Source organism: Jaculus jaculus, chromosome 19, assembly GCF_020740685.1.
Source record: "Jaculus jaculus isolate mJacJac1 chromosome 19, mJacJac1.mat.Y.cur, whole genome shotgun sequence".
In the NCBI taxonomy this organism is placed as follows: domain Eukaryota; kingdom Metazoa; phylum Chordata; class Mammalia; order Rodentia; family Dipodidae; genus Jaculus; species Jaculus jaculus.
This window is the reverse complement of record NC_059120.1, coordinates 40734267-40748209: the sequence shown is the minus strand read 5'-3', so window position 1 is coordinate 40748209 and position 13943 is coordinate 40734267.

The window sequence follows — 13943 nt, the reverse complement described above, 5'->3', positions numbered from 1 at the left end:
TAAAATATCATTTTGTAGTGCCTTAAACAGATGTAATTTGATATGATTTTAGAGGACCTAAGATTTAGGTTATGTTAAAAAAAAAACTACAAAAAAGATAGGAGATGAAGACCAGGATGATCTTAAATGCTAAAATTTCAACTGAGTCTACAGCTTCCCAAACTTTCATTTATTGGACGTACTGACCAGTTGTACCACTTAACAGGAGGCAGTCAGATTCCAGAACCAGACCATGCTATCACAGTGTGCTCACCTGCATCACTGTGAGTACACACAGAAAAAGTAATGCAGCTGCCTGAACTTTCAATAACTTTACAGCTTACAAAACACAATTACACATATTACTTTTTCTCCTTTTAGTCTGTCCCTCTGGAGATCTAACCATACATTGCTAGTAATGTGAACTCATATTTCAGAAATTAAAGAAATCAGATAAGACATCTTAAGACCTCCCCGTCTTCATGCTCCAGAATTTCTTGGAAAGTTTTTCTACATCTTTTGGATTCATGACCTGTACTCCACCATGGCTGCATCTCCCCACCCAGAATCAATTAGGGAAAATAAAAAGTGATGAAAATTTTCACTTTATCAGAAAGCTGAAATATGATGGTATTGATTAAATGATATCTCTGATATTGATTCTAATGAACCATGGTAAAACTTCAATGATTTTTGTCACCATATAAGTGTCCTCAGTACACTCCTACTTCGTGTCATGGTGATGTCTTTGCATGTGTGCAGGATCTAAGGAGTCACCAAAGAATCCAAGAAAGGCTTTAGGGCAAAAAGCACAAGGCCAGTCTTCTAGAAATTGGTGTTGAGAGTTGTAGCCATCTATCAATTCAGTGTATATTTCTATTTGTTCTCAATTAAACCACAAGGCAACGATTTGTCCCTGGCTGCACATTTAGACCACATGTTGCTCTGTTAAAACACCCCAGAGCCTAAGCATCACTTTCATGGATTCTGACTCAGCGTCATGGTTTTGGGGTGGGACTTCACCCCCAATATTATAAAAAGCCCCAGGAGACTTCAGTGTTCAGCAAGCACCAAGAACCACTGTTCTAGAGGCAGAACTTCTCAAGCTTTAGTGAGCATCAGAATGGCCTGGAACATTTGTTGAGACAAAGACTGCTGGACCCAACTGCAGAGTTTCTGATTCGCCTGGGATGGACACTAGAGCTTTGAATTTATAAATGGATTCTCAGTGAGGTTGAGGCTGCAGATCTAGAGACCACGATTTAAGAATCACTGCCATAAAGTGTCTCAAAGCATTTCAGTTTCATATCAAAACCAATTCAGCTTCATCCCCAGTTTATAGGAAATGGCACTCACCGTCAGAGAGTTCTACTTATTCAGGCATACCTATTTGCCTGACGGTGTGAGGCACCAAGAAGTGCAGTGAACTCCACCAGGCTCTCTGTCACTCAGCCTCTCTCCTTTTGTCTCTCTGTATGGATAGCGTATGTAGAGCAGTTTATTGTTTTTGAACACAAGGTCATTTCTGGACATTCTCACCGGGGACCTCAAATGTATACTCAAATAGTTAAGGCTGCTGTTGCTGGGCAGTCTTAGTGGGTGCTGGCTTCAGAACCATGGACAGCGGCCCCCGCTTACCTTTTTCTCCACACAGGAGGACAATGCAACTACAGAAATTGTTTCCAGTGAAAAGGAGGAAGAATGAGAGACACAGCAGTTGCCAATTTGTCAAACTCATGAACCCCACTGGGCCAAACATAGTCAAATCCTTCAGTAATAGTACTCAGAAAGTCCCTCAAATAAGGCAATGCATTTCAGATCTGCTTCTATTCAGTTGCATGTCTAATCACCACACAAAAGCTTTTCAGCTCTGCTTTACTGACTTAATTTCATGCTTAGATGTCCTCTCTCCTTCAACTGCCTTTCTTCTTTACCTATTCCCTCCTTCCTTCTCCTCTCTTCCTTTCCTTCTTCTCCTCTTTCTCTTCCTTCCACCTTTCCCCCCTCCTCCTCTTTCCTTCCTAAATTAATGACAGCTGTTTCATAGGCAGTAGTCTGTGAAAGTGTGGCTCCCATCACCCTTGTGGGGCATATACACAAGAGAGTTCTACTCAGCAGTAGGTAAAGATGAAATGATCAAATTTGTAGGAAAATGGAGAGGCTTGGAAGAAATCGTGCTAAGCAAGGTAACACAGGCTCAGAAAGACAAACGCCACATGGGCTCTCTCATCTGCAGGTCCCAACTGCGATTAATTGGAGATGGGTGCAAATAGTAGGAAACACCAGGAATAGGGGCAGAAAACTAGAATTAGACAAGCGCAGGGAAGAAATAGTGAGAGAGGAGAGGAAGAGTCAGGAAAGAGACAGTTCAGGAGAGGGACAAATGATCAGGAGCAGAAGGGGCTTGGTGGGGCAGGGGACAGGGAGGGTGGAAAGGGAATTACACAAAAGTTAAGACAACATGAGGGCTGGAGAGATGGCTCGGCGCCTAAGGACTCATGTTAGACTCTCCAGATCCCATGTAAGCCAGATGAACAGTGGCACAAGTGTGCAAGGTTGCACATGTACACAAGGGGGCGCACACATCTGAAGTTCGATTGCCATGGCTGGAGACCCTGGCACACTAATTCTCTCTCTCTCCCTCTTTCATTAAAAAAAGGCAATCTGTTGGGTTTGCCTCAAAGAAAAGGGGGGAACAACATGAATTAGTTCCATAGAAACTCTCATTCTGACTAGCGTTCTACAAATTATAGCCACCAATAAAGAAGGAAAGGGGTCAGCTCAGACAGGAGTTAAAAAAACTTAACCTGAAAGCCATGGACTCTGTCTGGTAAATCCCAGGCTCAGAATTGGATTGCCCTCCAGACAGTAAGCTGTTGGCCAGGGAGACACATGAGGTCACCAAAACAATGTAGGCCATCACCAAAATACTTGATTACCTGTCAGAGCTAAAAGGTAATACCCTACTGCTGAAGACACCACAGGTTGCAATCACAGGACATTAGAACACCATGCTGAACCTAAAGGGAAACTACCTCCCTACCTCCGGTTAGCCCTCACAGTGCTGGAGAACCCTATGGGAGCCACCAGAGGACAACAGTCACCAACAGCATGAATAAGCAGGGGACCATGCAGACTACAAAATCAACCAGCTGGACAAGAAGTGCACATCTGTGCAATAATGGCATGTATCCCCTGTGGGTAACCACCTGTTCCCTGATTGGACATAAGGCCTGCTCAGTGGGATAGAACTCATGTCTAGTACTGGAAAACAAGTCAGAATCCCATGTTCTGGAAACTCAGACATCAGAGTGAAGCTCTCTCTGATCTTTGTAGAAGACAAGTGGGTTCTCTCTCTCTCTCTCTCTCTCTCTCTCTCTCTCTCTCTCTCTCAAATAATTTGCATATCCCCTTTAACATAAGCTGCTCTCACTCTTGGTTAGAAAATCTGTTTTATTTTACAGATGGCAGAGAAAATGGAGACTAGCCAAGATTCATCAGTGAAATGAGAAGATATCTGACTGCCTACCATGAAATGTGCCACCTCTGCCACATCTGCCAGGGCCCAGGAGAAAGTGCAGAGAAAGAGGCAATATAAATACTGCCCTCACTTCCAGCCTGACAGCCAGCTCCAGGGTGATGGTGGTGACAAACACAGTGACCAACCAAAACCCATCAAAGCAGAAATACAGACACTCTAGACAATTCAACACTAAATAAGACTGCCAATAGGCCTGCCATGGCTCAGGGAACATTTTCAGAAGAGGGAGTGAAAATGTTGCAAGAGCCACAGAGTGGGGTAGGAACACCCTGAAACATGGTCCCAGTGCTCCCACACAGGAACTGCGGCCTTCCCACAGTGAATACCGTGACAATACAGGGGAGGGCCTCAGTGTAACAGGCACCAGGGTGAGAGGATAGAAGAGTATAACCTGTTATACTTTATGTTAAATAAAATTAAAAATAAATAAATGTTTTCTGAAAATATTTTCTTGAAAAATAAAAATTCTTATTGACAAAAAAAGAATAGTTCCTGTAGGCTGAGTATGGTGGAGCGTGCCTTTAATCCCAGCACTCAGGAGGCAGAGGTAGAAGGATCACTGTGAGTTCGAGGCCACCTTGAGACTACATAGTGAATTCCAGGTCAGCCTGGACTAGAGTGAAACCCTACCACCAAAAACAAACAACAACAACAAAAAAAGAATAGTGCCTTTTACTTGGTAAGTGTTTAGTAAATATTTATTTAATAAAGTATTTAGAAAAGAAATATACCAGTATCTCCAGCTTATTGCAAATGCACCAAAAAGTTCAAGTGGCTCTTAAACTTGAGTGAGGCACAAACTCCCTGGAAGGTATGTGCCAAGACAGATTGCTGGGTACACCTCCAGACTTTCCCATTCATGGGGTCCTGTGGTCTGTGATGAGGACTAAGATGGTTTAATGGAGGCTGACAGACCCGTGATTTTGTGATTATGTAGCGTGACAAGTACCAAGTACCGTGACAGCAATAGAAGCTGATCTGTGGGTATGCAGATGTTAGTTGTAAAACTCTTTCAAGTCTATGTATATTTTAAATCTCCGTAACAAAAGGTGGAAAAACAGAGAACAGTGCTGTGGTTTGAACACTTGGTTCCCAGCTGATAGCCTTCTTCAAGAAGTTTCTGGAACTTTGTGGAGCTACAGACTTGCAGAGGAAGCAGGGCACTGAGGACAGGCCTTGAGGTTCTACAGCCCAGTTCCATTTCCTGTTCATCCTCTGCTTCTGAGCTCTGGACACAATGTAACCAGCTTAGCCTCCCCACCACCATGGATTCCACCTCCTGAAACCGTAAGCCAAAATAAGTCCTTTCCTTCCTTAAGCTGCTTCCAATTAGGTGTGTGCTCACAGCAACAGAAAGTAACCAATACAATTATCTTGCTTCAAGAAGCACAAAAATTTATGTCAGATCTGTTTCTTTTCTCTCTCTCTCTCTCATCTCTCTGCTTCTCTTCTCCTTTCCTCTATCTTCTTTCTGCTTCAAAAGAAATAATTGGCCAAGAGAGGCTGAAGGCTTTGAGTTTTGCCTTTCCAGAAATTAACTCGTCAGTCCCTCTTGCTGGGAGCAGCTCTGCTTCAGCAGTCTGGCCCGGCAGAAGCCTGGAGTGGGCGTGTGGCTCCTTCATGGGTGGAGAGGCACTCCAGATATGCCCTCCTCAGAGGACCGGCCGTGCTCTAAGGGCAGGAAGTAGAAGATTGGAGGCCAGAAAGCAGTCATTTTCTCCTAGTAAGAGCCTCAGGATGGCAAGAAGGAAAACCCATGCCTATCCTCAACCCCCAGAAGGCAACTTTGAGCCCGCCCTCCCTGCCTCCAGCAGACACAGGAAGGACATGCCGTCTTCCTCTGTGCACCTCGGTCAGGACAGGACTGTGTATTTGCGGGAGGTGGCAATGCCAGCAGCTCAAGTTTAAGAGCCACTCCAAGGTCATAGTGCATCTCAAGATAAACAAGAACCATGTCTTACCAGGACTTTAGCAAGTTGTCACCAAGCAAGAGTAATTATCATGAGCACATCACATGATCTCAAAGGTCTCTTCCATTCTTCCTTTCCAAGGGCCATGTGGGCAACAATAAAAGGATTTAGACCAGATCTTAGGAAGATCTGTTCTGACACCTGCATGCATGCCTACTGGCCAAGGAATCCTTAAGAAAGATCCTCAGGCAGCTGCTCCACACAGGTATGCTCCTTCCAAAACCCCACTAACTAATGCAATAATTCCTGCAGTATATTAAAAGATGAGGTGAGGGCAACACTGATGGGTATGATAGTTTGAATGTGAATGTCTCCCATATGCTCATGTGTTTTGAATACTTACTTCACAGCTGGCAACAGTTTGGGAAAGTTATGGGGCCTCTGAGAGGTGGAGCCTTGATGGAGGAATATGTCTCTGTCGGCAAGATAGCCCAGCAGTTAAACTGCTTCCTTCCCGCTGATGTGGAGATGTGACCAAGGCTTCCTGCTCTGCCTGCCATGTTTTCCCTGCCAGGATAAAACTTTCCTTTGAAATAACCCTTTCCTCCCATGAGCTGCTTCTGGTCAGGAGGTCAGGAGTTTTGTCCTAGCACAAGGAAATAACTGATACAAGGGGTATGGAGGCTGCCTAAGGGCCTGGTCTCTTGGGATCAGGCTCTGCTGCCAGAGAAAGAGTTTTGTGTTTCCCCACTCTAGCATCTTGCTGCTACTTTCCCATCTGAACCCCAATCTCTGTAGCCATGAGAGGCAGCTGGGCGGAAGGAGGGGAAGGAGACAGTGGGAATGACCATGCCGCTTAGAAAAGCCCAAGTTTCTCCCCTCCCTCCCTTCTCCCTTCCTTCCTCTTCCACCTTGTTCTTCTTTGCCCTACTTTTCCCTGGTGACCTGTTTTGTTGTTGTTGTTATTGGTTTTTTTTTTCCTTAGGCAGAGTCTCACTCTAGCCAAGGCTGACTTAGAACTTACTCTGTAGCCCCAGGCTGGCCTCAAAATCACAGTGATCTTCCTACCTCACCATCCCCCTCCTAAGTGCTGGAATTATAGGTGTGAGCTTCCATGCCCAGCCCCTGGTGAACTTTTAATTAACTCAAAGAAGCCTTCCCAATTACAGGGAGAGACGGAGAAGAGGAGAGAGAGAGAAAGATGGAGATAAAAAATGTAAGATTAAACACCCTGATGAATCAGCATTGACTGTTGTATTGTACCTTGGGATGTGGGCAGGTTGGTTTTGGAGAAACATCCTATCCTTTCACCATCTATAAAACATCACAGGCAGCTGAAGGAGAAAGCTCCCTGCTGTGTTCCTAGAAGCTTCAGCCTCCTGAAAACCCACTCCATGGGCAAAGCAAATCCACAGCTTATCCCTTACCAACTCTAGTGCCATCCCTTTAACTGGCCCAGTATGCAGCCCGTCATACCGTCAGAGCGATAGATGCTAGGCTCTTATGTGTGCGCATATATGACAGGTCCCTAGTGTCCGCTCTCCTCTCCCATGGTTTGCCCCGTCGCAAGGGCAGGGGGACAGCCAGGACACCAGTGGTGACTGCTTAACACTCTCCTCACAGAGCCTGTCACTCTGCCACCCACGTGCTCTCCCTACTGAGTAGGCCCCACATAGATTTTTTCTCCTTTGAATCCTCTAGGAAGAATTATTGATCCAGTCCAAGTGACATCAATAGACCCAGGTAACTGAATAAAGCTTCTGGAGTTTGCCTTCAAATATGTATGATGTAGTCTCAAGATACACCTAGCAGCTTCACCACCCTGCCACCCCCACTGTCCTTTCATTGAGAGTATGAAACATCATCTGCACCTCATCTCTACCCTCCCTCCTCACCCTGGCGCTCCGCATCCAGGCCAACATGAGCAGGCTGCGGGTGGATATTGAAGGTGAAGGTGACAGAGAACCCACGCAATCCCACCCCATGTTCTGAAGCAGACCTTGCCAGCTTCCTGACACGCGGGTTCTTGGGTTCGGAGCACTGTTGTCCCATGTTTCACAAAGAAGACATGCAGGAGCCCATTTCCTCCACAGACTGAAGGATGCTCTCCTCTTGTCCCCTCTGTGCCTACCAAGAAACACCTTCTGTTTCTTCCTGAGCGGGAACTGATCTCGTGGTCACCTCCCCACCGTGCCCTGCCACCACACTACAGAAGGAATAATACAAGACCAGTGTAAGGGTTAAGTGAGATAAAACACGAGAAGCCATTAGAGCAATCCTGGTACCCAGCAGTAGTAGCAAAGGTAGCAGGTTCTCCCTCCTGAACACTCACTATGCATTTCAACCAGTGCTTACATTACTCACCCAAATCCTCATGACCACCCTATGTAGTGGACACCATTGTCAGAGCCATTTACGGATGTGGACACTAAGACACAGAGCAGTGATATAGCTGGTTCAAAGTTCACAACTAGAAACTGGCATAGCTGGGATTTAAACCAAGCTCTGTTTGATTCTAAGCTTCACAACAATGTTATTTACAACTCTACCCTGTTTTGATCAAAATATGTTACTTCCCTTTTCCCTCTTGGACCACCTGCCCAGCTGCCACCTCGTTGTGAAATTCAGTGTCACCATACAAGGCTTGACAGAAGTGACCCAAAGACTTTATATGTAAAAGGTGAAAACAGCATTTCCTGTCTTGTGAACCATACAGTGTCTGCCACAGCTTTCTACCTCTGCAGTGTCGTGTGAAAACGGGAACAGATAGTATGTACATGAATGTGTTCCAAGAAGGTTCTACAGCTACATGGGCCAAGGATCATAGTCTGTTGGCCCTGGAATAGCAGTAGAACTCTAGGAAAAGAGACAGGATGACATGTACTAAACAGGAAGTGTTCAATAAGGTCACTTTGTCCATCTACTTAAATCCAGGAAGAAGCACCAATAAACAATGCTTTGATTGCAGTTGTGCAGGAATGCTAACTCCATTTTTCCTTAATATTTATTTATTTATTCAAGAAAGAGAGAGAGAGAATAAGCACACCAGGCCCTTCAGCTGCTATCAACAAACTCCAGATGTGTGCGCCCCCTTGTGTGCATGTGCAACACTGCACACTTGCATCACTGCATCTGACTCACATGGAACCTGAAGATTCAAACACAGGTCTTAGGCTTTGCAGGCAAGCACCTTAACCGCTAAGCCATCTCTCCAGTGCCTAACTTCATTTTTACTTGGATTTATGTCAGGAAGGTTCCCTGTTGCTCTGGCTCACCTATGAATTGAGGTTTCCTCTACGATATAATGGTCTCTGTGGCAACCCCAAATCTGCCTCCTCTCCCTGCTCTGGTCAGCTACTTGGGAAGAAAGAAGTCTGGTCCCCTTGGGGAGCCACAGTGCCCACAGAGATCTTAAGGGACTGCTGCTTCCTGCCTGTGTAAGTAGGCCACGTGCTGTTCAACAGACTGACTCTCTGCAAATGAAGAGACCCTGATCCTGCAGCTGCTGGCCTCCTGCAAGAGGTGAGGAAGCTACCTTGGCTTGAAAGAAGGGCCCGTGTGATGAAAGGCTGGCCCCTGCAGGAGGAGGGGCTTGGGAGACAGCCCATCTGGCAGAAGCATGGGGACCTCACCTTCTCTGCAGCTGCCGCTAGTGGGACTCAGTGTGTGTGTGTGTGTGTGTGTGTGTGTGTGTGTGTGTGTGTGTGTGTGTTAGGTAGAGAGAGAGAGAGATTTTGAGCTGATTTGTTTTCATTTAAGTTTATCAATTTATGGTCATGGAATGTCTGCAATGATCATGTTTCCCCCCAACACAGGTTATAGCAAGAAAACAAGTGTCTGAATTGAGACAGAACCAGAATAAAACAGCCAAGCCCACAACGCGTGTACGTCCCTGAGAGCTGGGGGCGTGGAGGGGCGGGGGCGGGAGGCAGGTGTAGATTTGGGTTCTGCTGACAACCAAAGGTCTAACCAGTGGAGCCTTCTTGTTACTTAAGGCTGTTTCCTTAGTCTCCCAGTTCTTCTCATTGTACTTCCTGTCTCCTTCTGGGCCCATCCTTGGCTGCTGGATCCTACAGTGGCTGTTCCCAGGACCCAGCAGCTCCAGAGGACCCAGAACGACCCTGTACTGTGCCTTTTACTCTTTGGGGGCAGGTCTAGCCACAGAGGAAAATGCTGCTGCTGGTTGTAGCACAAGCCTTGTAGTCGGCTTCAGGCATGTCCTGACGGGACCATGGTCACTGGAAGCCCCCACTTATTCTTTCCCCACTAACCTGCTCTCACCTTCGATCTTCCAGAGTGTATCCTCTCAAAGTCTTGCTACTCGACATTTTGTTGCCCCTCACCATATTCTTCTCTAAAGACTGTAGATGTCACCTCCCCAGTTATATAGTTCTGGGCTGGAGAGACGGCTTAGTGGTTAAGACGCTTGCCTGTGAAGCCGAAGGACCCTTGTTCGAATCTCCAGGTTCCGCTTACTGCCTGATGCAACAGTGATGCAAGCTTGTAATGTCGAACATGAGCACAAGGGGGCGCACACGTTTGGAGTTCGTTCCCAGCCGTGGCACGCCCATCTCTCTCTCTCCCTCTCTCTTTCTCTCTCTCTCTCTCTCTCTCTCTCTCTCTCTCCCTCTCTCTCTCTCTCTCCCTTTCTCAGCCTCTCTCTACCTCTCAAAATATTTTTAAAAAACATAAAAAAATAAAGTTCTTCAGGAAGAGGGATTATTATATCAGAATAAAGACCATCCTTAAAAAATTGAAGGCAAAACTAACAACAGACTAGCCTTGGGCCTTGGGTCAGTAGTTCATAGTGTGTCATCCTGGATTGTTAAGAACACATTGTACTCATTCCCACCTCATGCCCTTGCAAGCACACTCCCCCCATCTAGAACACTTCTCCCCACCCCCACCTTCACACAGAGGAGCCTGCCCATCAATCAACTCAAACACCTTTCCAGAGAGGCTCATATAATCCCTCAGGTGTCCAGTGAGCACTTGTTGAAGGAATAATGAATAAACGATTAAGCGAATGAATGAATGAATGAATGAATGAATGAATGAGTGAATGAACAGATTCATCCTGGAGATGTGGAAACTGAAACTCACTGTAGCTATAATTTACCTTCCTATGGTCAAAGAACTATTACAAGTCACAAACTGACAGCTAAATACTCAAATGCTTCCATTGTTCCTGTGCTGTGAGGAAACACAGCTCAGCACAGGAATTCCTCATTCAGTATCTAGCTCTGTGTCTGTAACCCTCATGCGGGCAGAGTATATAGATATCTAGTACAGAGTCCATCTATAATGATTGTACTAATAATCCCCATTGACACAAGCTAGCACATTCATTGTCATCTAGTTGGGTCTCAACATATACTTATTCCTACACTGAGAGCAGTGAACTCAGAATACAGTCATAGAAGACACAAACCTTCATTTATTCTAGTTTTCTTTCTTTGAGACATAAAACAGTCTTTTCCTGGCATATCCCCTGGGAAGCAGAGTGACAAAAATGCTAGGGGAATTTCTTTGAGCACCTGGAGCAAGAACAGAGGAATGGAATATCTAACATGAGCAGATTTTGTGCCGTTATAAATCTCAACTGATTATTACTCAGTACTGTTGCTCTGGGTTCTTGCATTGGGACGAATTGCCTTGTTCAGGAACCAAGCTCTGGGCTACTCTTCCCCAGCCCCTGCATTCCCGGGGAGACCTTTGGTCTGAAGCAGAGAAGGACTGTTGGCTCAGCGCAAGCTGGCGTTTCATGTTAGGAGCAGAAGCAGCAATAAACACAGAACTTATGAGTCTCCACAGCCAGCAGGGAAATGGAATGGGAGGCTGCTAACATGTCATATTCATCTCTAGAAATTTCATAGCACCTTGTTTACTCTCATGTCATGTATGAATACACCTTTAGCCCTTCAGGGAAGATTCCCCTTCATTTTAATCAACTCCTTTTTTTTTTTTCTTTTCAGTGTCAAGTGTATTTCATCTCTCAGGCTCCCCCTCATTCTTTCCATTTGATCCCTCCCCTGCCTTCTGTCTAGTCCTTCCCAGTTTTAAGAAGGCAATGTAGTAAACTTCAGTGCACAGGCTTTGTAGTCACAATAGTCTAGGTTGAAACCTTTATTCTGCCGGTTACTATTTGCTTATAAATGAATTATTACTCCTAGAATCTTGATTTTCTTTTTAAAAAAATAGTTTTAGTTATTTGCAAGCAGAGAAAGAGAGAAGAGAGACAGACAGCGATAATGGAAATGCCAGGGCCTCCAGCCAGTGCAAATGAACTCCTGACACATATGCCCCTTTGTGCATCTGGCTTTATATGGGTACTGGAGAATCAAACCCAGGTCGTTTGGCTTTGGCGGTTTCCTTTTCAGAATAATCCTTATAGAGATGTTGTTGGAAGTTAATAATACAAATTTCCTGAGGGGCTTCCAGCACTCTGGAGGCAGAATCAGGAGAATTTCTGCAAGTTAAAGGCTAACCTGGTCTTGTAACAAGTTTTAAGTTAGCCAAGGCAATAGCATCTGACCCTGTCTTTTAAAAAGGGAGGGGGCAGAAAGACTTGAACAAACCACAGTTATATTATTGCCATTACGGCTTCAGTTCTCCCTATTTAGCTCCATCTATCCCTTTCCTTGTAGGTGTACAACTATACATGTTCAGTCTTGCATAATAAACTGCCAACCATCTTATCTGTTCCAGTATTTCAACTTGGCCAAGGTGTCTGATTGGGCAGGGCAGGGCAGTCCCTGCATTTCAGATTTTGACTCTCTTTTATTATATTTCCCTATATCCTTGTATCATTGAAACATTTTTACCTTCTCTACCTTCCCTGCAAACACCTGCTGAGTTGGTGGCCTTCAGCATTCAAAGCACTACCTTGCAATCACAAGCCCTCTCTGGGTCTGTTCAGAACATTTGGCTAAGATAGCCAGGAAAGCTGCCACTTAGAATCTCTCTCACTTTGCCCACCATGTTTAATTCATGTGTGTTGCAGACCATTTAAAGAGGCTCAATGAGCTGTGAAGATCAAGATATGAGCTATACAGATTGTACATTATTGAATTAAGATGCTAAAGATGGATCCTAAGTAAGGCCAAGGAAAGAACAGTGAAAGCTTTGGTGGTTTATCTCAGTGGAAAGCAGAGTGAGTCAAGTCAGTTGCAAATTGAAAAGGCAACACTTCAAGGCAAGAGCCATTTGTCAAGCTTGGGTCATCCTCAATTTCCCCCTTTGCATTCAATCCATCATTGTGACCTGTCATTTCTATTTCTAAATACATCTCACGGGTCCATTTCTCTTTATCATTACTGCCACCATCCAAGGTCATGTCCTATTGCTTCTTTCTTCAATGGTTACAGTAGACTTACTTGTCTCTGGTTCATCTCATCTTCCCTAACCCAATATCTACCAGAAATCTTTCTAACATATGTCTCTCCTCTTTAAAAAGTTGTCAATGATATTTCATTCGTTTGGTAATAGAACCCAAGCTTGTTATTGTAGCTTTTGAGCTCTTTATAACCATTATCTTCTTCTCATTCATGTTTCTCCAACAAGCTAGTTTTGGCTTTTTTTTGTTGTTGTTCCCTATGCCTATGTTTTATATGTCCAGTGATCCCTAACCTCCCATGTGATCCAATGCAGCCTTATTTTTTTAACCCTTTTTTTTTAATAAGTAGAAACTTTATATGGATACATCATGTGTTGATACCATAATTTCCTTCCTCCCTGCCCCCATTCAGCTGAGGACCACCCTCAGTGGGATTGCTGGTATTCCCCTTGGGTTGTGAGTTATGAGATGTGAAATAGGCAGTCAGTCATTGTAAGGAAGGGGGCAGTGCCTCTGGATAGTCCCTTCTGCTCTCTGGCTCTTAAAGTCTTTCTGACCCCTATTCTGCAAAGTTCCATGAGCCATGGTGGGTATGTTTTAGGTCTACCTTAGTGTTGAGCTCTCAGCAGCTTCTGGATTTCTGCACTGGTGCTTTTTGAGTCTCCTCAATGTCTGTCTCTATGGTCCTCACTCTGGTTGGCAAGCTCACCATAGAAGCAGCGCTCTTGCTCACCTCACCAATTCCTCTGTGGGGGCCCTGGCTGATGTGTGAGGAGTTACCCTGTTCTCACTGCCTTATGAAAAAGAAAAACAGATTCTCTAACATAGAATGAGGTCAGCATAGATTCAATGGGATAAACATTGTTAATTTAGAGAGATTTTGATGTGTGTGGCCTCTCTTTTGGCTAAAGACTAGTGGGAGCTTCTTGTTGGACTCCATGATCTTGGTCTTAGTAGGATCCTGACTCAGGTCCCACTTCCAGTCTCCACCTCGGGCCATGTATAAGATTCAAATTCCTTTCCTCTGACCAATAATCAGATTCCTAAAATTCCAGTTCTTCACAAGCTGCTGATTGTGAAGAAGAGGTCCATCCCAGAGACAGCCAGGCCTAGTCATGTCTAACCAGTCACCTGGCAAGCCTGCTCATCATCCTGCTTATGTTCCCAGTAAAATTGC